Below are 20700 nucleotides of genomic sequence, written 5' to 3'. Positions count from 1 at the left end.
CCTGTGTACGTTTTTTATTTTTAAAGATTTTTTCGATGTGGACCATTTTTAAAGTCGTTATTGAGTCTGTTACAATATTACTTCTGTTTTACGCTTTGGCTATTTTTTTTTTTTTTTTTGACTGTGAGGCACGTGGGATCTTAGTTCCCCGACCAGGGATCGAACCTGCACCCCTTGCATTGGAAGGTGAAGTCTTAACCACTGGACTGCCAGGGAAGTCCCCCCACTGTGTCCTTTTCCAGGCAGGGAAAAGAAAGAGGAGAGGGCGGAGCTGCTGTGAGTGCCGTCCGTGCTCAACCCACAAGGTACGGCTTTCCCAGCCTGCCCTGTAGCTGTGCTCAGAGCCGGGCCCTCTGCTTCCCTGAGCTGCCCCAAGCAGCCGCAGGACGCGGTGGGCTGCCCGCAGGGCAGAAGGGAGCAAGGACGCTACCGTCTTCTGGGGTCACAGCTCAGCAGGGCCTGAGCTGATGATCCCGGGTCCGGGGCCTCCACGGGAGGCGGCAGAGTTCCTCTTCGGCGGGGCCCCTGGACAATGTCGCCCACACCACCCGAAGCCATGCACTGCAGGTCTGACGGAGCCCCAGAGCGCAGAACTCTGGGGGCAGCACCCGCAGGGCAGGGAGTGCATCCGCAGTCCACCCCTGGAACGCCCGTGTTCGGGCTGATCTGTCGGCCGTGTTTTCCCCTCACCAAACCTCGTCCTTTGTGGAATTTGCACCCCGAGGGGCACCTTGCGAGATGCTCTACAACTAAGAGGTCCGTGGCCTCCTCTGCACTCGGGGTCAGGCTGGAAGGAGCCCTAAGAAGGTGAGTGGACAGTGTGGGAGCTGGGAGCAGTCAGGCCGCCTCCAGCAAATCCAGGCCAGCGTCTGGTTCCCACGACACTCTTACCGGCAGCGTTAATAACTAACCGTGTCCCAGACAGGTGCTGGCGGCCTGGCCTTAGGAGTTCTCGTTCAGGGTTGAAAGTGAGTCACTTCTCGTTTATCGTTTGCTAAGCAGAGTGAGTCACCGGAGCCTCACACAAGCTCTCACACCCTGGCCAAGGGACGTTCATGCCCGTACCTTCGACCACCTGTTTTCCAGGTCAGCTGAGTCCCGTGGAGCTGACCCTCATAGGTTTAGGCCAAACGGCATCCCTGGGACCCAGCCTCCACCCTTCCTGCTCTTCAGCCCACTCCCTCAACTGGGACGGTGAGCCCTGACCCACCAGGAGTCTGGAGAGAGAGCCTGACAGGTGTCCACCCAGGCCTGAGGCTGGGTGAGGTCTGTGTCACCTTTGACCTTTAATGGCGCTCTCCTACCTTCCCAACCCTCTGTTTGGGAACGGACTAGAAGTGGAAAATTCCAGAACTGATGAACCAAAGGACACAACTGTGAGGCAATAAGTCAGCTTCCATCTTGGGAATAACAGGGGTTGAAGGTAGGTAAACTGAGTCCCATTGCTATTAACATGCTTCCCTCCTTCTTGCGTCAGGTGAGAGGCAGGACTGGCCACCAAGGCCAAGATGCTGGCATCAGGCTCCTATGGTGGGTCTGGAGGAAATCTCTCAGGAGGAAATCACCCAGATAGACATCTGATAAATCTCATCTGGGAAAACAAACTCATATACCTCTCTGGGTAATCCTTCCTTCCCCACTCACGTATGGTTTCTCCTACAAAATAATGTTTGTTTGTAATTAAAAAGACAAAGTTAGAGAGAGAAAAGGAAAATATGAAAATAAAGCACAAGAGATAAAAAAAACAAAAACAAAAAACCCTCACTGAAATAGTTTGGGGATTTACTTTATTTTCATCCTCAAAAAGTCCCTCTCGCTACCTGGTTTCTAAAACAGACAGTAAACAGAGATGACATCAAATTGGATAGCAACTGGGCATCTCCCGGCCAGGAGCTGCCGGCAGGTGTGAGACTGACAGACTGAGAAAAGATGACACTATTTCTATCCTTAGAAGATGAAAACCAAGGAGGAGAAATGACAGCAGAGGCTGAGCCCTGGGTGTGGCGAGAAACCTGACACCCTGCCAGCCGCTGGCCTTTTGGGTGAACTCGCTTGTCTAGATGGGGCGCCAACGTGGAGCTCCTCGTTGGTGAGCTTTGTTTATCCCCCCACCTCTCAGGTATCACGGCATGACTCATCCCTGGGGGCTCGGAGAGGCCAGGCTGTGGCTGTCTTCGCTCCATGGAGCACCCCGTACTTTCCAAACTGCATTTTGAAATCCACTGGCTGCGGCAGTGGCTTTGGCCTGACCCCTGCAGGGTGTGAGGTGCTTTCCCTGCTACACACGTCCCGCACATAGCATCTGCGTTGATAGCACTGAGGGGACAGATGCCAGGAGAGAGACTCCACCCCCGGCTGCTGGCTTGAGGGACCGAGTGAATCATGAGGCCTGACCAGTGACCACGATGTCCCAGGGTGAAGTGGGAGGCCTGGGGACGGAGCCCGCTGCAGGGACCAGAGCCACGGTGACTCACATTTGGACCCCGAGGGAAAGTTCCGTCGGCGCGTCCTCTGGATGGCTCTCGTCCCCTGGGTGAGGTCATCCCCACGGCCGCTCAGAACTGCGACGTGCTTCGTCTTCCCAGAGCCCCAGCTTTTCCCTCTCAATTATGGTGACGGCAGGAATCACCATTTTAGCTGCCGCACCTCTCCCCTACCCACACCCCCCCCACACACACACACACACGATGGATGGACGGAGGAAAGAGCCCGTCCTCCCGCCCGGGGAGTCAGATTTTTCATCTCTAAAAATAGTTCCTCTCCCTGATGATCTCACACAGGAGCCTCTGGGGCTCAAGGGCAGTGAACATGATGGTTGATTGAAAGGAAGTCTGCTAAATCAATGCAAGTCGCTCATATTTTAATATTGCTGTTTACGACTACTGCTCCGTGGGCCCAGCCATGGGGCCACCATCTCGTTCCATCTCCCTGGGCCATTTGGTTGGGAAGTGAAAGAGTGCAAGGCGATGGGTAGGAAAGTGTCCCCAGGAGAGCCGGTACCAGGAGCTTGGTGCAGCCATTTGGAAGTACACTCAAGCGTGGGGGAAACGTGCAGCAAGAGACTCCACTCTGCCCTCTGGCCTTTCCTTTCTCCAAGCGTTTCCAACAGAGCACGGACACGTTTCTAAGGCGTCACCAGGTACACGGGGGTCCGGGTCACAGTCCTCAGCTACCTCCTCTGCCATATGTGAGTCACAGAGAAGTCCCCCAAAGATGGGCGCTAGGCATTCCATTATGGGCTGAGTTTCCTTTATTTTTTCTTTTTTTGTTGTTGTTTTTTTTTAAAAAATTTTATTTTATATTGGAGTATAGCTGATTCACAAATGTTGTGTTAGTTTCAGGTGTGTTACGGGCCGAGTTTTCAGTGCACCTGCCATCATAGGGCATTTGCTGACAAGACCAAGACCAGGTCTTCCTGGCAGCATTTTAAGAAAGACCCTGTTTCCGAGGTGAGCTCTGGACCACCCCTAGCGTGCCCACCTTGGTGGTCCCCGTGACCACAGGACAGGAAAGATGAAGGAAGAGCCATGCCATTCCTACCATTATGCCATGCATCCCTGCACTTGTCGAGGCCCACGTTCTTGGGGGGAGGGGGAAAGGGGATGACCTTGAGCAGTACTGGTCACTCTGAGGGGTGAGAACCCCACCGCCAGGGGTCCTCTGAGAGCAGCCTGCACCCCTCACCGCCCCGACACAACAAGCATGGGGAAACAGGGGTAGCTGGTCTCTCTCCTCCTGTAATTTTTTCCCTATTTCCTTTATTTTTTCATCTGTCACTACTATTCTTTGCTGCCGAGTCTGCAGCCTGCCCGTGTGGCCCCGGGTGGCTCCACTGGCAGGGATGAGGGGAGATGGGATCCTTGCGCTAAGCCCCAACCCCAGTGCGAGAGCCTCTGCTGAGTAAGGCAGGCACAGCTGTTGAGACTCAGCCCCTGGGAAGCGGCAGTGGGAGTTTCAGCTCATCCCCACCTTAAACATCATTCTATTGTCACCTGTATGTGAGCGAAGAGGAGAGAAAAGGCACCTTCAATGTCCCTTTTGTTTGCACCCTCATCCCTCAGCTGCCCCGGCCTCTCGGCTTCCATACAAGCCCCTAGGAAGTGGGCTGCTGGCACAGCTTCGCTCCAAATCCTGCCATGGCTCCCAGGGCCCTCGGAGGGAAAGCCTGACGGCCCCAAGGCTCTCCCTGGCCTCTGCCTCATCCCCAGGCACTGAGCTCCCCGACTTAGTTCCAACCCCACCTGCGCTTCTGTCCTCAAAGACACCAGGTACGCTCCTGCCTCGGCCTTGATGGAGCTGTTGCTGGCAGAGACCTCACCTCCTTGAAGGCCGTGCTCAGATGTCACCTTCTCGTCCGACCTATTCAAGGCTGCAACCTGCCCTCTACTCCCCACCCAGCGCATCTGAACAGCTCCTGCTTCTATTTTCTTTTCCACAAGGCTATTATGCACTAGACAAGTTAATTATTTACTATTCTGCTATCATGTACTAGATAAGTTAATTATTTACCATTCTGTGTATTATCTACCTGCCCCCAACCCCCCCAGTCCCCCCACCCCGCACTGGAAAGCAAGCTCCACGAGAACAGGATCATGTTCTCTGCCTAGAACAGTCCTGCCCCAGAGTAGGCACCCAGCACGACCTGTTAGATGAATGAATGAAAGAACGAATGAATGAACGAATGAGGGCATCACTGCCATCCCGATGGGAATAGGGACTGTGCCTCTTATGAGGATCATGTTCTCTGCCTAGAACAGTCCTGCCCCAGAGCAGGCGCCCAGCGCGACCTGTTAGATGAACGAATGAAAGAACGAATGAATGAACGAATGAGGGCATCACTGCCATCCCGATGGGAATAGGGACTGTGCCTCTTATGGAATGAACTGGCATTCAGGTTGGGGGGGGGGGTCGTCCAGGGAGGGAGGGGAGAGGGCGGGCTAAGGCAGAGAGGCTGTTCTCAGAAAGGCAGTGCCCACAATTTGCCTGGAAATCCCCCTGGAGTCACTCATTAACCCCCTGCTCCCGCCCCATGGCTCACACACAGCCTGCCAAAGCCACACAGCGGCTAAAGCCTCATTTAAGCAACTGACTCTCCTTTCCAGGCCCATCCTCCCAGCAGGTAACCCACACCATCATCGTCCGAGCACCCAGTCTGTGCAGGTCCTAGAATGAGCAGCGAAAAAGGGGTGGGATAAACAAAACACCCCAGTGACAGAAAACAAGCCCCACCCCGCCTCCACCCACTCTCAAGGCACCAGCTGGGGAGGCACACAAGACGGCAGGTGAAGTCCTGAAAGTAAGGTGATGTGCCGGGTGTAGGGGCCGACGGTGCGGCAGGGCCCTGCGGGTGTGGGGTTTGGAGGAGGTGAAGCACACAGTTGGGGACACAGGGAGAGGGTGTGGGGAGAGCACAGAGGCGGGGTGCAGGAATAATCCAGTCTTGGGGGGTAGGATCCAAAGCAGGTGGGCTCAGCTGAAAGGCTTCAGATTCGAGTGGTGGGCGATAAGGTGGGTGCCCAATGAGATCTGTTTGCTGAGATGATCAATAGAAATCCATGGAAGGTTTTTCGTTTGTTTGTTTGTTTTCAGTCAGAAAGTGACATGATGAATCCTGGGTTTAAGAAAGAGGCTTAGGGAAAACAAATAGAATTACTTTGGAAAAGAAAGACTGGAGCCCCTAGGGTGCATCCCAGCTTGTGCTACCAAGTCAAGAGCAGCAGCGGGCGGCTGGGAAGAGAGAAGGTTCAGACTGGAAAATCGGGGTTGCAGCAACATGGATGGACCTAGAGATGATCATACTGAGTGAAGTGAGGCACACACAGAAAGACAAATATCGTACGATATCGTTTATATGCGGAATCTAAAAAAAGGGTACAAATGAACTGATGTACGAAACAGAAGGAGAGTCACAGATGTAGAAAACAAACCTACGGTTACCAGGGGAGGGATAAATTGGGAGATTGGGATTGACGTATACACACTACTATATCTAAAATAGATAACTAATAATGGCCTACTAATTATAGCGCGGGGAACGCTACTCAGTACTCCGTAATGGCCTGTATGGGAAAAGAATCTAAAAAAAGAGTGGATATATGCGCATGTATAACTCATTCACTTTACTGTACACCTGAAACTAACACAACATTGCAAAGCAACTATACTGTAATAAAATTTTTTTAAAAAAATTGAAAAATCGCTGCAGAGCAATTGTTGGGACTTGGTAGTCTAGCGGATGGAGGGATTAGTATCACTCAGTGGCTGCCTTCCTTCTGACTGATCCAGGTAGATAATGATAAATGAGCAAGAGAACTAATAGACAGGGCACCTGTTGTGATCTACGCTTTTCTGTGTTATCTCATTTAACTCATGACCTCCCCTGAGGATAAGGCATTAGCATCACCAGCTTACAGACGAGGAAACCGAGGCTTCGTGATTTACCCAAGATCATGTCCAGAGCTAGTAAGAAAAACAACAACAACAACACTGACATTGACTGTATGCTTCACATGTCCCAGGCACGGTGCCAGGCACCTAACTCGGTGTATTCTCTCATTTCACATCACACCGTGGTGGGGATAATCCTTATTATCCCCATTTTACAGATGTGGAAACTGAGGTTTGGAGAAGTGAAGGTCACCAGCCTGTGGTCACAAAGTGAGAAAGCAGCGGGAAGTAAGATTTGAACCCAGGACTTCTGGGTCCATGCTGTTTACCTTGATGCTAGACCAACAGTGGCGAATTTGCACCATAATCTCCCAGTTCCAAAGCCCTGCTTTGCATAGCACAGCACGCCCTTTATTAGACCATCTGCTGCCTCCAGTCAAACATGCCCACGTTCCGAGCTTCCAGCTACCTTGGCAGGACTGACGTGTACGTGTGCCTGGGACTTACAGCCAGAACTGCGACTTCTGTGGATGATGGGGTCTAGAGAGCTATAGGTAACCCAGCCCTCGCACCCAGGGAGTGGCCCCTTGCCCCACGTCCTGCTTTATTAGGGCCAGACTGCAGTCAGCAGCATTCCAGAAGCCCTGCGATCCCCTTGAATCCTGCAGCCAGTCTCTGCTCCTGAAGGGCAGCAGGAGAAATCATACGCCCCCTTGTCTCCTAGACCTGCAGCCTTGGAGTCACCTACCTGATGGTTCTCCCTGCAAAATGCAAGACATCTGTGTCCCGCCTCGGACCCACGCGTCTAAAGAGCAGGCGGCAGGAACACTGATGCGTGGTGCGCCAGCGACTGGGACGATTCTCTGTCACTCGGAACGGAAAGAGATCACAGTACCGGTGCCAGCTCTGGCTCCCTGGCTAATTAACTGTGCAGTCCCGGGTGAATGACTGGACCTCGGTTTCCTCCTCTGTAGGTTGGGTATAACATGACTGACTGGCTTGGGCTGTGAGAGGTAAGAATGAGTTCATCTAAGTAAAAGCTGTGAGAGCACAGCCTGGCCTGAATTTTTCATGATGACTGTTAGAATTTACCAGCCTGTGTCTCTGGACCCTCTCTGATGGCCAGTGCAAGGCTCCGGCCTGCCAGTTGCACTCCAGGCTGGCACGCAGGTGCGTAGGGATATTGGGGCAGCCAGGTATGACGTGGAAGGAGCAGAACCCCCAAAGCAAGAAGAGCAGCAGGGCTGTGCCCTGATTACTATGTGCAGCTCACCTTTTATCTTGTCCTTCTTTCTCGGTTCAAAGCACCTACTCAGGTCAGTCACGAACCTCTGATTTCACCTGGAAAAAGAAAGGGAGATTTACAACAGGAAACCAGATAACGAAACTCATCTTCAAGCTTAAAACGAATGCCAGACAGCCTCCCAGGGACACAGGCGTTTATAGCTGTTTATTCTTCAATATAGAATAAAACTACCATTAATTCAGAATAAACGGAGAAATCCATTTCCTATCCATCGTGTACATGGCAAACTGAAGAATACTTTCAAAGAAATATAGGTTATCACCATAAGAAACCAGATCTAGAATAAACTAAGACATGAATGGGTATGACACTGGACAGTCATTGTTTTAAAGTTTTAACAAAATTTAAATTCACAATGGACCTTTACTACAAAATTAATCTATTGCCACAGTCCTGAGTTGGGGAGACTTTTGCTCAAAGATTTCTATGACAGCATTTCTGAATTTTTATATACTCTGACCTTATGATATGTTTGAATTCACTGAATGAGATAACACATGAGGAACACCTAGCTCTGTGCACTCAATAAATATTAGCTATGCTTTTATTCATTTTACTCCTTTGCGGGTTTCTAGAGAACAAGGCTATCCCACACCACCCGTAGAATTCCTGAGCAAACACGCACAGCTATCAGCACAGTCACTGTTGCTGCCAAAGAATAGATATTTAATCTTTAAATCCGACCTCTGTTCAACCTAATTCAGACACCAGGAAGAGTAGTATTTCAAAAGGTGTTTAAAGATAATAGCCTCATTCTAAGCCTCGCCATCATAAGGCTCAAAGAAATCGCTCTAGACCCTTAGGTTGGCAAGTGAAAACAGAGAGAAGAAAGCAAAAGGAGGAAAACAACACCATCAGGTTTGAAACAGAAAACCCGTAACCTTCACTCACAAGAGAAAGGATTGTTTGGGTGGCGTTCTGTCCCTTTGCTGGACGCACACACACCATCGCGGGGCTTGGATCACTCCCTACGTTTCTAGAGTTTCCGAGGATGGGGCTGGGCTGCAGCCGCTGGATCAGGATCCCGGTGCGCTCCAGGACCCCCTCCCCCAATCCTGGGGACATGTTCGCTGGGCTGGCTTCCTCAACGACAGCCAACCTCAAATGCAGTATAGGCCTCTTGACCATGGAGCAAAGAACTTGACAGTTTTGGCTCCGATGAACTGTGCAACTCTTGGGACCTAACCAGACAACTCGCAAATGCTGGAAAACTCGTTGAAAAGAAGCGAGCAATATAGCAGGGTGCTCTCCAACTCCAAGCCCAGCACCCAGAATGGATTCCCATTCCTGTCACCATTTTATGCAAAGCCACCCACCTGCCCAACCCATGTTCAGCGCATTAGGTGGGAAGCGTCCGATAAACTCATTCGAGCTCAAGCCTCGAAATGATTCCAGCCTCGGAGATTCTGCATTTCTGACAAGCTCCTGGGTGAACCCAACGCTGGAGGTCCACAGAAGTGAGAGCTTAGAAGGGATCCCCTCAAACACCTCCTTATCCGCCTCCCCAGAAACCTCATGCAAGCTGACCCCTCCCCGCTCTTCCGCTAGGGCTTTCCCCTCTTCGCCAGCTGGTTTCTGGACCTGCCCAGCTGACTCCTGCAGTGTAGGAAGGTGAGAGAGACATTACTTGTGTCCCAAGAGAGAGCAGCCCCTCCCCCTCTCCTATAAGCCAGTTCTAGGCAATCCAACCTCTAGCCTGAAATACATTCCTAAGAACCACCGCTTTGAACAGAGTGGTTTGTGTTTGCTCTGGTCTTTAAAACAAGCAGGGGTCTCTTTTCCCTTTGCTTTTCTCCTCGGCACGGCCATCCAGGGGAGACAAGATGCAGGGCCTCTCGGGAGGCTGGATAGAGCAGCACGGATGCTTCCTCCCTGTGCCCACAGCACACTGGCTTCCACAACTGCCGAGGCTGCACACATACCTCCCCGCTGCCTTTGCATCTTCAGGGCAACAGCAGGACGAGGAGCAGACGGGCCTCCCTTGGAAACAGGCCAACAGCAGCGTGCCACGCCCGACACCAAACCTCCAAGGAAGGCCAGAGGCTGCCACAGGCTACCCACAGCCTGCCCCCCCACGGTCCCTGCCTTCCCCCTGCACCCCCCGACCCTGACAGGTTCCTTCCTGACATCTCGCGGATGCTGCGAGCCAAACATCACCTAGTGGTTCTCGGTCCAACCACCTCCAACCCAGATGGAAGGGGCAGGTCCTCCTGGATAACTTGGACCGAGGAACAAAAGGCCCGGCTGGTGAGGCCCCAAGAAAACATGAGCCTGAAACATGTCCCGTCCCACAGCAGACTGCTGCCGGAGAAGACCAGGGTGGGAAAAGAAGAATAAATGGGCTGGAACACAGGATTTCAACACGTCGTAAGCGAGAGCCCCGCCTCTGGCCAAAAAGGGATGCAGTGTGGGGGAACTCTGAGCCTTCTGAGTGGGTCCAAAATCACAGGCGAGGGACTTCTACAAAACAGGCCCCCTTCTAGGAACCCACCTAAGGCCGACACACCCACTGGGCACACCTGCCCAGGACTCAACGATAATTTAAGGGCCCCCGAAAATGTTCCAATCTCTTTTAAAATTAAAAGGAATAATTCGACAATAAGGTTAATGCCTATGTAACAATGAATCCAGCCTGGATTATATTCAGCCTTTTATGGAGCCATTATTGATGGATTGATTGATTTTTACCAGGAAAGGGGCTCCCGAAGAGAAAAGTGCCTAAGGTCACAAAATTCTTAATTCAGCCCTGAGTCTGCCTACTTCCTTCCCATCTCCCGACCTCGCAGTCTTTGCTGAGACACTTTGTTGAGTGCGCCCACTGACCACGCCCCCCTGCAGCGTAAACACTGAGCATCGTCCCACCCAGGCCTATAAAAGATAATTATACCGGGCTTCCCTGGGGGCGCAGTGGTTCGGAGTCCGCCTGCCGATGCAGGGGACGCGGGTTCGTGCCCCGGTCCGGGAGGATCCCACGTGCCGCGTGAGCGGCTGGGCCCGTGAGCCATGGCCGCTGAGCCTGCGCGTCCGGAGCCTGTGGTACGCAACGGGAGAGGCCACGGCAGTGAGAGGCCCGCGTACCGCAAAAAAAAAATATATATATATTTATAATTATACCATCTAACCTGGCAAATTCACACAATGAATTCGAGGGTGCGATCAATAAGAAAAATGAACCTGGATCTTTACCGGGATTTGTCTCCAGGTCAGGATTAAGTTTTATTTATTTATTTTAATTACCAGCTCCTGATCTCTTTCAAATAAAAATTCTTTGACTCGTGTTAACCATTAAAAATACATAATACTTAGCTCAGTTTTTCTTGGTTTATGAAATATCTATGTTAATATGAAAATAAGTAATTTAGAATGGTGATTAAAGTGAGCACTTGCCTACTGCTATTGTATATATTTTTTCTTATCTAGTACATACTTTATACTGTTGTACACCCCCTCTTGGAAACATATTTTCCAGGGACACAGTATTGAAGTGCTCTGTATGCTGCAGTTTAACAATAAACATTTATTAAGAGCCAAAAAAATTTTTTTTTCTTGCTGTAGAAGGGCACAAAGGCCTTTCTCTGCCTGCTGCCCCTAGTAAGCCTCTTAGCCACCACCATTATGTTATTTCTCTTTGAGGATATAAAATAGAACTACCCTGGTCTCCATTTCACAGGCTGCTTATTGGTGCTAAATTAAACCATGTGTTCAACTGCATAGCACATTTCTTGGCCCTTAGTAAGTAATAAATAAATGCTAGCTATTATAATTATTGTAAAAACATTACAGAATTGCATAGGTTATAAAAACAAACCGGGAAGAAAAAGCAAAGGTTCACAGCTGTCATCTAGGGGTAAGTAAGTTGATGGGTGATCTGTGTTCTCATTTTTGCACGTCTAAAATGAACAGGCATTGTTTGGTAAAGAAAAACAAAATGCCAGGCTTCCCTGGTGGCGCAGTGGTTGAGAGTCCGCCTGCCGATGCAGGGGACGCGGGTTCGTGCCCCGGTCCGGGAAGATCCCACATGCCGCGGAGCGGCTGGGCCCGTGAGCCATGGCCGCTGAGCCTGCGCGTCCGGAGCCTGAGCTCCGCATCGGGAGAGGCCACAACAGTGAGAGTCCTGCGTACCGCAAAAAAAAAAAAAAAAAAAAAAAAGCCATGGTACTCAATAGATAATAAAAATGCAAGGGACATTCATCGTCTTGAACTAGAAATAAAACTATAGATGCAATTTTTAAAAACAGTCAAAATAGAAGTTGCAGGATGGCCTGTGAAATCAGAAACAGCTTGGAAATCGGGGATCAGTGGCTGCCAGCTTGACTCAAAGTTGGGGTTTGAGGTGCAACCTGGCAAGGGCTCCCTTGGGACCTCCTGCACGATCAGGGTAAGACCAGAAGTCGGACACACCCAGACGGCAAGGGCCGCCGCGGGGTAATCTCAGGGGCAGCCTGAGATTTCACTGATAGGAGAGCAGCGCTTTCCACTGAAGGATATGGTCAGTACTGGCTTGAACTGTGTACTTGACCAAGAATCCTCGCCCTGCTGACAGGCGGCAGCCGCAGGGCTGAGCAGACCTGCTTTGTGGCATTTTCCAAATACCTGCGTTGTTACGGACAGAGGGCTCTCTGATGGCATTCACGTTTTAGTTCAGGACCTACCACTTCTCGGAGCCTGTTACCCAACTCCAGGCTGTAAACAGAGGCCAGGCTCCATGACACAGCTTGCAGGAGCCGTGGGGGAGATAAGGGGCCTGCTGCCCCCCCCAGGAGCGTGGACAAGAGAGAGGGTATGTGAGCCTGGGGACTGGGATCCTCGTGGACCCCGTTCGGGCGCCCAAGTCTCACAAGATCGCCTTCCCCGTCTCTTCCCTGGATCCTCTTCTGCCTCCTGGTGCAGCACAGAGGGGAGCCCTGAGGCTCAGTCCTCAGCCGGCTGAATTTCCACCCTTTCCCCTCATCCTTGATGAAAGACTTCCCAAAACCCTGGCCCTAACCTTTATCCTAAGCCCTGGTGTGCCAGCTGCCTGCAGGGCAGGGTGATCACCGATTGCCAAATCATCTCAAATTCGCCACATCCAAGTGGTACCTATTCTAGTGCCTCAACCAGGCTCCCCTTGGAAGCTCCCCACTTCGGTGAATTTAGCTTTACTCTCTCCATCACGCAGATGGGCAGCCCTCCCCTAACACCGAGCATCACTCTACCTCCAGTTGGTTCTTCTGCTAATGTTGGTCATGGTCTGTCTTGTGTTATATCCCCATGGCCATGATAACAGCTTGGGCCCTCGATAACCTCAGGTCCGTAATGTTCCCCTAATAAGAATGTCCTTTTTTGTTTACTGTGTCCCAGTAAACATTTTACTTAATTCCTCGTCTGGTATCACGGCTCACCTTGTCTACTATCCTTCCACACACTGGCTCTATTTCTGGGCTGGGAAGCTCCAAGCTCTTCTGTGCCTCGGGACCTTTGCCCTTGCTGTTTCCTTAGTGGAACCACTTCCCTTAACTTCCAAAGTCTCTGCTGCTCCGACGGCACATTCTCCGAGAGGCCCTCCCTGACGGCTCTATTACTTGGGCCACCCAAGCAGTGCAACTCGGCTGTGTCCTTCACAGCACTTAACCTCATCTGAAATGACCGTATTTGTTTATTTCATTTTCGCTTGTGTCTCTGCCTACTAGATCCCGGAGGGCAGAGAGCGTGTCTGTTTTGTTCTCCATTGTATGATCAGCACACACTGTATGGTACAGCCCGCTTTTGGGTGAAGGAATGAATGAATATTAGTGTCCCTACGTAAAAGATAAGGTAATTGACGTACAGGAAGATTTAACACTTGCCCAAGGTCAGGTGGCTATGAGTAGCTGGGTCAATATTTGCACCAAGCTCCTCTGGCTCCAGGGGTGAGGCTGAGTGCAACCTTGTTACTCTGCCTTCCACTGTTGCAATAACTCCCAACACAGGCTCCTCGACTTCAGACTTGCCTGTTCCAGTCCACTCTATAAAGCTCTCCGCTTATCATCCTAAAGGATCAGTTAACTCAGCCAGACTCTGCCCAGCAGTTGTCGGTGGCGGCCACCGGCCTGAAACCAGAGGCCGTGCGCACGCAGATCCATCCTCTTCTCTCTCCAGCCTGGCCGTAGGACTGCTTTGCAGGCTCTCAGCCAATATCTGCCCCCCACAATCTGCAACACCTCCCTTGCCCTGCCTCTCCCCAACACCTTCCCTTTAAGCCCCGCCCAAACCCCACCTGACTTGCCAGTTGTCAGTGACGGCTCACACTTGAGCCACAGGACTACTGCCAGTACCCCTACGTCCGTGCTAAACACAAGATCCTGGAGGGGACAGGTTATCTATCTTCTCTCCCCAGGGAGACCTTAAATTCCTTGGGGTGGGCAATATGCCTCACCTGTTTGGATTCCTAAGCGCCTCGTACAGCGTACAAATCATTTATCGTAGCAGCCACGTGCTCTGGCCACGGTACTCCATAAATGTAGGCGGCTGATCTCAGCAACAGCAAAGCTCTCCCAGGATTGCTAAGCCAGACGAGCTTTGGGTAGCTCTCCGAGCTCCCGTCTTTCCCAATCCACCTCATTCTGGAGCTGCTAACATTGGTCCTACTTTGAGCTCTCTCCTGGGTCTTCCCTGAGCAGAGTTTTTGACATGAGCCTAAAACAGAGCCCAATCTACCATGCTTTAAAAGAAAAAAAAGTGTTACAAGCTTTCTCTTTTAAAATCTCATCTTTGCTTCGACGGACACCCTCTGAATACGGCGTGTACCCACCAGCGACTCGGAGGTGCGGTATCACTGGACAGGGATTAAGATGCTGCTGTGGTCCAGTGCCACCCCCAGCCTGCCGAGGGCTGACCCGTGAAGGTGCGCGAGGCCCGGGTCACCCACCCTCCAGCCCAGCCTGGGCCCCCGTGTGTCAGTTTCACCATGTTAGAACGGAAAATAAAATGTTCAACTCAAAAACACTTTTCCAATATATTTTAAGGAAAAATGAGGTCACAGAAAGTCAGGGAAGTAAATTTAAACGGTGTGACCCCAAGCAACATTTTTTTCAAAGAATTCCCTTGAGATGACCGCTCACCAGATTGGGGCGGAACACATCTGGGGAGACCTCAGCCCCAGAGACCACCTGGGCGGCAACAGTAACACTTATGCTAACAGGAAAAGCCCCGATGATGCTCCTTAAGGCCATACTCTGACTACAAACTGGCCTAAATGGGCCCCGAGGTCCCTTAGGTTTGCAAAAGCGGCCGACAGCCCCCTTGCCAGCCAGGTCAACATTCCGCCTCTGCCAGAGATACCAAATGTTCCCTCAACCCACCCCAAGTCCAGCTCACTGAGCTATGAATAGTTATTAACATTAACTCAGGGTGTTAATTAAAAAATGTTCAGCCAGGCAAATGCTCGTACTTTTAAAAAGCCATCTGGGCAGCCGCCCTTCCATGCCGCCAACTTTCCAAACAGGTTGACATTTCACGATGTTTGTTTTAATCAAAACACGGGGAAAGAGCCGGTTCCCGGTTTCACTTTTCAGGTGCCTTGATTTATGGATGGGCAAATCCCCACTTAATAGCTGTACCTCGAGGCCGGGGGACAAAGAAGCTCCCACCTGCCAGGGTTGGTGTCCGGGCTGGCCAGGAGGGAAGTGGTCACAGGACCTGACACAGCCCTTCTTCTGTCTTACCCCCTCTCCCAATCCCCAGCCATCAGCTTCCTCTGTTGCTATTCCAGCGAACTTAGGAGTTAGAGGGAAACGGGACTAAACCCTTAATGGTTCTCCAAGTTCTTTCTTAAAGCGGCAGCACTCAGAATCAGGCGGGATCATATGAGTGTGAATCCCACCTCTGCCATGTAGTACAAGCCTTGGGCTTTTCTGTGCCTCGGTTTCCTCATCTGTCAACAACTGGTATAAAAACAGCACCTCCCAGGGCTTCCCTGGTGGCGCAGTGGTCGGGAGTCCACCTGCCGATGCGGGGGACACGGGTTCGTGCCCCGGTCCGGGAGGATCCCACATGCCGCAGAGCGGCTGGGCCCGTGGGCCATGGCCGCTGAGCCTGCGCGTCCGGAGCCTGTGCTCCGCAACGGGAGAGGCCACAGCAGTGAGAGGCCCACGTACCGCAAAAAAAAAAAATAGCACCTCCCTATAAAGGTGTTTGGCGGGTTAAATAAATTAGCATTTTGGTCAAGCACTTATGACAGTGTCCGGAGCGTAATGAATGTTATATATGATAGTTTAAATGCCTCCCCTCCTCCCTAACGAACTCAGATGCAGGACCCCGGTAGTTAAGTACAAACAAAGGTGAACCTGCCCTGGCTGGTGGGAGCGTGGATGCCGGGGCCACCCAGTGCCCTGCTTCTCGGGGAGCCACTTAAGTCCCTCCAAGGCCCAGGTGGGCCCCGGGGACACAGTGTGACAGCTCATTCTGGGTACTGAAGGCTCTCGCCCCTCTGTTTGATGCACAGAAGCCTGTCCCCATCAGGGAATGAGCTCTCCCGGGAAGCCTGGGCCGAGCACTGCAGTGCGCCTCCCACCAGGTCCCTGCCGTGTCCAGGGCAGGCAGATGACAGATGGGCAGCCAGCGTGAGGTGTGAGGTTTGGGAGGGATGCACACTCCCCCGCCCCCGCTCCAGCCCTTCCTCAGGACCACACGTGACCAGCCGGCCTGATGGATGCGGGACGCCGATAGCAGGTGCCACACACGCCTGCAGGGAAGGAGGGGTTTTTTCTTAAGGAAAAACCACCACGAGGCCTCCCAGCAGTCCTATAACAGCAAAACACAAAACACAGGCGGGCACAGACCTTGTCTAAAATCACTGCACACCACAAGGGAATTCCGATGTTGACAAAGCACCTACTATGTGCTCGTGCTTTTAGAGCAGGTGCCAGAAATGCCAAGCAGGAAGGGCAGGTCCCAGACTCCCCAGAGTAGAAAACCTAGTGGGAAAAGATGACACTGAAAAGAACTGATGCTCGTATTTTGCGATACGTATTATAACATATTACATGGAGGTATATTACATATTCTATGTGTACATTATAGATTACATCATATGTGTTAATATGCATGTACATACATGATATGCCCAGTATGTGCAGTGAGTAACTGGGGGAGAACACGGCTCCCACCGCCCTGGGGGCGGGTGGGAGCATCTGGGCAGGTGGGGAGGGAATGGCTGCAGGGTCATTTGCCAGACGGTTCACCTGGCTTAGTGGAAAGGAAGACGCTGGGCCTCTCCAGGTGTGAATTACCACTCTGACAATTTTTAGCTGTACCATCTTGGGCACCGGCGTTTTTACCACTTTTTTGAGCATCAGTAAAAAGTGCATAGTCCACAGTCACCTGCAGGCAGGCAGACAGAAGGCGATCAATAAATCGTCAAGGAGAGAAAGTGAGAACGCTTGGCAAAGGCAGTGTCCGAATGAGGCCGTCGGGAGGTACGTGGCTCAGCTCAAAGCCAGGAAAGCAAGCGAGAGGCCCTCGTGGGAGTCCCGGGGCAGCCCAGTCCCGACCCTGCATTTGTGCTGCTTTCTCATCTCCACTGGCAAAATCGGGACCCTCGTTCCTCCTCTTCCTGTCTCCCTGGGATGCCTGGGGACACAGGAGAACCAGGCTGGGGGCTGCGGGGAGACAGGGTGGAGAGGTGCCATTTCAGAGGAAAGGCAAGTCGTGAGCAGGAGGGATGATTATTTTACTTGTGGAAGGCATGTGTGGGCAACGGCTGCAGGTTTCTTTGGGTTTATCAGAAAATCCTAACAGAAGAGAGATTATTTAACCGAGACCGGGAAAGGAATGTGCAGATATTTTAAAATATTAAATGGAATTCCTACAGCCTCATAACATGACGCCTCCTTTTCCAGGCTCGGCTGATTTTAAAGCCTCGAGCTGTGACTCGGGGCCGGACAGATCAGAGGGTTGATTAACTTGGCTTTCCTGATCCCACGGCGACAGGCCCCTCTCGGGACCGGGCAGCGCAGGGACCCAGCCTGGCTCCACATGCGGTCTGACACCACCAGCTCCTGGGCTGTGTGTGGAGCGTGATTTTAGACAGTTACTTAAACGAGGGTCAGAGGTAAGACGATGGTGAGTCTCAGTCATCACATTCCAGGCTTCCAAGGAGACCAGGGACCTGCTGGGACTCTCGGGCCGCACACCCACTAGCCTGTGGACAGACGTGATGGACCCAGGAGGAAAGCTGGAGGAGACGGAGGGGAAAATGGAAGAAGTCCAGCCCCTCTGCCAAAAGACTCAGACACCCCCAAACACAGGGCAGCAATTCGCACACGAGGGCGTATGGGTAAAGGAGCACAGAATAAACACACGCCTGGCCACCCCGGGGCTTGGAGTCTGATGCGGAAACTGGACACAGCCCAACTGCACAGTGCACGCAACGCACACACACATACAGGTTGTCAAGCCAGGCCTTACGCCAGGACGTGAGCAGGCGAAGTTTTATCAACTCACGGAGCTGGAGGGTCAAGTCCAGAATCATGGAAGAGATCGTGTGGGCCTATCGACTACGACATTTCGTTAAGAAGCGGGTGGCATTTCTATTCACGTAGGCATAGGCGTCAATACAAACTTCAGCACCACTGGTTTCTCGGAACACTTGGTATACATTCAGCTGTTCGGAGGCCACACAGCTCTCTCATGCTCTTGTAAATTTCCAGCTTGTCTGTATTCTAAGAGCCTGTGGCCCTGTATTAACTGTCCCTGCTAGGGTGGCTGCCCCTTGAAGGCATGGTCCACACTGACTCATCTGTTCACGCTGTCGGATTCATGTAAAAACCCCTTCAGAGTTTCTCCTTAACACATCCCACTTCCCCAAACCTCCTCCATTCAGGATGGGGATGAAGATTATTCTACTGCCTTATATGTAGGAAGATCTGGGAGTGAACAATTCTGCCACCATCAGATTGCAGGCCATTTCCAACGAGTAATGGGCAAAACTTCCCACAACAAGGTCAAGGGATTGTCGAGAAAACCAGAGGCTGTAATGTCTGCCACTAAGAGGCTTAGGACCTCATAAGTTAGAGAAGATAACGTCTTCCAATGTTTCGCTGGTGTGAATGATAGCTATTGAGTAGTTCTGAAAACAGACAGCATTCGCAATCCCGTAGACAAAGCAGCAGAGAACAAGGGGATCCACGGGAGACCAGGAGACAAGAAACCTTTATCGAGAGCAGGGTTCTCAGCAACAGCCCTAGAGACATTTGGGGCTGGACCGTTCTTTGCAGTGGAGGCGGTCCCGGGCATCGCAGAATACAGGATGTCTGGCAGCATCCCTGATCTCGACCCACTAGATGCCAGTAGCATCCCCCAGTTTTGATAGTCAGAAATGTCTCCAGACCACTGTCAAAGAGTGGGTGCAAAATTGTCCCTGGCTGAGAATCACCGGCCTACAGTCAGCTCAGCCACTAATCAGCAATGGAATCTGAAGACTGTCAGGGGCCTTCATTTCTCAGAGGCCTTAAGTTTCTCATCTAAGAGATGGGGCAATTGGACTAGATCAGTGTCTCCCAAAATAGGGGCGATATATAACCTAGTGGCACCTGGGATAAATTGGCCACACTCCAACACGACATGAAATGACACTGAGTCACACAGAAATGCTTTTCCTTTTTCTAGTCTCTTTTCATCCTTATTTTTCCTTTTTTAAAAAAATTTATTTATTTTTGGCTGCGTTGGCTCTTTGTTGCTGCACATGAGCTTTCTCTAGTTGCAGCGAGCGGGGGCTACTCTTCGTTGTGATGCGCAGGCTTCTCACTGCGGTGGCTTCTCTCGTTGCAGAGCACGGGCCCTAGGCGCACGGGCTTCAGTAGTTGTGGCATGTGGGCTCAGTAGTTGTGGTGCACGGGCTTAGTTGCTCCGCAGCATGTGGGATCTTCCTGGACCAGGGATCAAACCCGTGTCCCCTGCATTGGCAGGCGGATTCTTAACCACTGCGCCACCAGGAAAGCCCCATCTCTTTCCATCCTAATGAAAGCAGGAAGAACACCTCCACTTGATGCTTCCAGTCTTGAACACCTCTACAATTCTAGCTCACAAAAAGAGAAAGAATACTTCTCGGGCTCAGAGCCTTGGGAAAGCCACAAAATCTGAATCTTTCACGATTTCATCATATCTTCTATTTACACCCAGTGACCCTGGACTCCATTTGTGATAGTGATACAGGGTTTCCTTTTAAAGTGTGTTTAAGTAAATTATGAAACTGGGTATAAAAATATTAAGAAAATAATAGTACGTATACCAGTGTACACGTACCAGTGTGGCAAAAATCGTAAGTCTTAGGAAGCGCAGGAAGGGTTAACTCTGCCCTTCCCCCACGAAGTTCTAACTACCCATTGGACATTTTCTTGGATGCCTCAGATTAATCTCAAGACTTGAGGTGACATTAATAATTTGGAAGTTTTTGAATCCAAGTTCCCTCTATAGTTCTGTTGTAAGGCTTGGTCATTCGTTATCTGTTATGGGTTAAACTGTATTCCCCTACCAACCCCCCCAATTCATATGTTGAAGTCCTAACCTTCAATCCTGCAGAATATGATCTTATTTGGAAATAAGGTTGTTGCAGATGTAATTAGTTCAGACGAGGTCATACTGAAATAAGGTTGGGCCCCTAATCCAATAGTATTGGTGTCATTATAAAAAGGGGAGATTTTTGCTGTACACCTGAAATTAACACAACATGGTAAATCAACTATACTCCAATATAAAATAAAAATTAATTTAAAATAAATAAACAGGGGAAGTTTGAACACAGACACACACCGGGAGACTGTCCCATGAAAGTGAAGGCAGAGAGGAGGCTGGTGCTCCTACCCACTAATGAATGCCAAATATTGCCAGCAAACCATCAGAAGCTAAGAGAAAGGTCTGGAACAAACTCCTTCTCACAGGTCTCAGAGGGAACCAACCCTGCCAACACCTTAATCTTGGACTTCTAGCCTCCAGAGCTAGGAGCCAATACGTTTCTGTTGTGTAAGCCACTCAGTCTGTGGTACTTTTTG

The 20700-nt window shown here is 51.1% G+C and overlaps 1 long non-coding RNA gene across 2 annotated transcripts in view; it reads right to left on the bottom strand.

Moving 5' to 3' along the window:
* Positions 1 to 20700, bottom strand: part of LOC137212422 (uncharacterized) — a 172172-nt gene that overhangs the window by 36679 nt on the left and 114793 nt on the right. The window contains exons 2-3 of one of the 2 annotated variants that reach the window (XR_010937507.1): positions 7661 to 7728; positions 7136 to 7391 (exon numbers count right to left, since the gene is read on the bottom strand). This is a non-coding gene — a long non-coding RNA (uncharacterized lncRNA). The remainder of the gene's footprint in view (positions 1 to 7135; positions 7392 to 7660; positions 7729 to 20700) is intronic. The other variant, XR_010937506.1, reaches the window with a different exon arrangement.

This window comes from Pseudorca crassidens, chromosome 19 (assembly GCF_039906515.1).
Source record: "Pseudorca crassidens isolate mPseCra1 chromosome 19, mPseCra1.hap1, whole genome shotgun sequence".
NCBI lineage: Eukaryota > Metazoa > Chordata > Mammalia > Artiodactyla > Delphinidae > Pseudorca > Pseudorca crassidens.
This window is presented reverse-complemented; position numbering and strand designations above follow the sequence as displayed.